The sequence below is a fragment of the Jaculus jaculus genome, chromosome 4 (assembly GCF_020740685.1).
Source record: "Jaculus jaculus isolate mJacJac1 chromosome 4, mJacJac1.mat.Y.cur, whole genome shotgun sequence".
Classification (NCBI taxonomy): Eukaryota; Metazoa; Chordata; class Mammalia; order Rodentia; family Dipodidae; genus Jaculus; species Jaculus jaculus.
Window position 1 is genome coordinate 123,035,347 of NC_059105.1, and position 3,303 is coordinate 123,038,649.

The window sequence follows — 3,303 nt, forward strand, 5'->3', positions numbered from 1 at the left end:
ATACCATTTGAGGAACAGGCTGTCTCTTCTCCAATGAGTATTTTTGGCATTTGTATTGAATATCAGGGGGCTATAGCTACTTGGGCTTACATCTGCGTCCTCTATTCTGTTCCACTGATGTACATGTCTGTTTTTGTGCCAGTACCATGCTGTTTTTGTTGCTATGGCTCCGTAGTATAGTTTAAAATCAGGTATGGTGATACCACCAGCCTCTTTTTTGTTGCTCAGTATTATTTTAGATATTCGAGGTTTTTTGTGATTCCAAAAGAATTTTTCTATTGTTTTTTCCTTTTCCATGAAGAAAGCCTTTGGAATTTTGATAGGGATTGCATTAAATGTGTAGATTGCTTTAGGTAAGATTGCCATTTTCACGATATTGATTCTTCCAATCCAAGAACAAGAGATGTTTCTCCACTTTCTAGTGTCTTCTGCAACTTCTCGCTTGAGTGTTTTAAAGTTCTCATTGTATAGATTCTTTACGTCCTTGGTTAGATTTATTCCAAGGTATTTCATTTTCTTTGATGCAATTGTGAATGGGAGTGATTCTCTGATGTCATCCTCTGTGTGTTTATTGTTAGCATATATGAAGGCTACTGCTTTCTGTGTATTTATTTTGTCTCCTGCTACATTGCTGTAGGTTTTGATCAGCTCTAACAGCTTGCTAGTAGACTCTTTAGGGTCAATTATGTATAGAATCATGTCATCTGCAAATAATGATAACTTGATCTCTTCCTTTCCAATTTGTATCCCTTCTATATGTGTCTCTTGCCTTATTGCTATGGCTAAGACTTCCAGCACTATATTAAATAAAAGTGGGGACAGTGGATACCCTTGTCTTCTTCCTGATTTTAGTGGAAAAGCTTCCATTTTTTCCCCATTTACTAACATGTGGGCTGTAGGCTTGTCATAAATAGCCTTTATTATATTGAGATATGTTCCTTCTATTGCCAGTCTCTGGAGGACTTTTATCATGACGGGATGTTGGATTTTGTCAAATGCTTTCTCTGCGTCTAATGAGATGATCATGTGATTTTTGTCCTTCAACCCATTTATGTGATGTATTACATTTATAGATTTGCGTATGTTGAACCATCCCTGCATCTCTGGGATAAAGCCTACTTGGTCAGGGTGAATGATCTTTTTGATATTCTCTTGTATTCTGTTTGCCAATATTTTGTTGAGAATTTTTGCAATATGTTCATGAGGGAGATTGGTCTGTAATTTTCTTTCTTGTTCTATCTTTGCCTGTTTTGGTATCAGGGTGATGCTGGCCTCATAGAAGGAGTTTGGTAGAATTCCTTCTTTTTCTATTTCCTGGAAAAGCTGAAGAAGCAATGGTGTTAGCTCTTCCTCAAAAGTCTGGTAAAATTCAGCAGTGAATCCATCCGGGCCTGGGCTTTTTTTAGTTGGGAGATTATTGATAACTGTTCGGATCTCCATGTTTGTTATAGGTCCATTGAAGTGATTAATCTCATTTTGATTTCATTTAGGTAGGTCATATAGATCAAGGAAATCATCCATTTCCTTCAGATTTTCATACTTTGTGGAGTATATGCTTTTATAGTATGCCCCTATGATTTTTTGAATTTCTCTGGAATCTGTTGTGATGTTACCTTGTTCATCTCTGATTTTATTAATTTGTGTCTCTTCTCTCTTTCTTTTGGTCAGATTTGCTAAGGTTTTATCAATCTTGTTTATCCTTTCAAAGAACCAACTCCTTGTTTCATTACTTCTTTGGATTGTTCTTTTTGTTTCTATTTCATTAATTTCTGCCCTAATCTTTATATTTCTTCACGTCTACGGTTTGCCTTGTTCTTCTTTTCTCCAAGGCTTTAAGGCGAAGCGTTAGGTCGTTTACCTGTGACCTTTCTAATTTCTTAATATAGGCACTTAAGGCTATGAATTTACCTATTGGAACTGCCTTCATTGTGTCCCAGAGATTCTGGTATGTTGTGTTCTCATTATCATTTGACTCTATAAATTTTTTTTTAACTTTTATTAAAATTTTCCATGAATTTAAAATATATCCCATGGTAATTCCCTCCCTCCCCTCCCCCACACTTTCCCATTTGAAATTCCATTCTCCATCATATTACCTCCCCATTACAATCATTGTAATTACATGTATACAATATCAACCTATTCAGTATCCTCCTCCCTTCCTTTGTCTACTCTTTATGTTTCCTTTTCAACTTACTGGCCTCTGCTACTAAGTATTTTCATTCTCACGCAGAAGCCCATTGATCTGTAGCTAGCATCCACATATGAGAGAGAACATGTGGCGCTTGGCTTTCTGGGCCTGGATTACCTGACTTAGTATAATACTTTCCAGGTCCATCCATTTTTCTGCAAATTTCTGAACTTCATTTTTCTTCACCCCTGAGTAGAACTCCATTGTATAAATGTGCCACATCTTCATAATCCACTCATCTGTTGAGGGACACCTAGGCTGGTTCCATTTCCCAGCTATTATAAATTGAGCAGCAATAAACATGGTTGAGCATGTACTAGTTCTAAGGAACTGAGATGAGTCCTTTGGATATATGTCTAGGAGTGCTATAGCTGGGTCATATGGAAGATCAATCTCTAGCTGTTTTAGGAACCTCCACACTATTTCCACAATGGCTGGACCAGATTGCATTCCCACCAGCAGTGCAGAAGGGTTCATCTTTTTCCACATCCCTGCCAACATTTATGATGAGTTGTAGTCATGATGGTGGCCAATCTGACAGGAGTGAGATGGAATCTCAATGTAGTTTTAATCTGCATTTCCCTGATGACTAGTGACGTAGAACATTTTTTTAGATGCTTATATGCCATTCGTGTTTCTTCCTTTGAGAACTCTCTATTTAGCTCCATAGCCCATTTTTTCATTCGCTTGTTGGATTCCTTATTGTTTAACTTTTTGATTTCTTTGTATATACTAGATATTAATCCTCTATCAGATATATATCTGGCGAAGACTTTTTCCCATTCTGTAGTTTGCCTCTTTGGTTTTTTTCACTGTGTCCTTTGCGTGGCAAAATCTTTGAAATATCATTAGGTCCCAGTGGTTAATCTGTGGTTTTATTCCCTGAGCAATTAGGGTTGTATTCAGAAAGTCTTTGCCAAGACCAATATGTTGAAGGGATTCCCCTACTTTTTCCTCTAGCAGTTTCAAAGTTTCCGGTCTGATGTTAAGGTCTTTAATCCATTTGGACTTAATTCTTGTGCATGGCGAGAGAGAAGAATCTATTTTCATCCTTCTGCAGATATATATCCAGTTTTCAAAATACCATTTGAGGAAGAGGCTGTCTCTTCTCC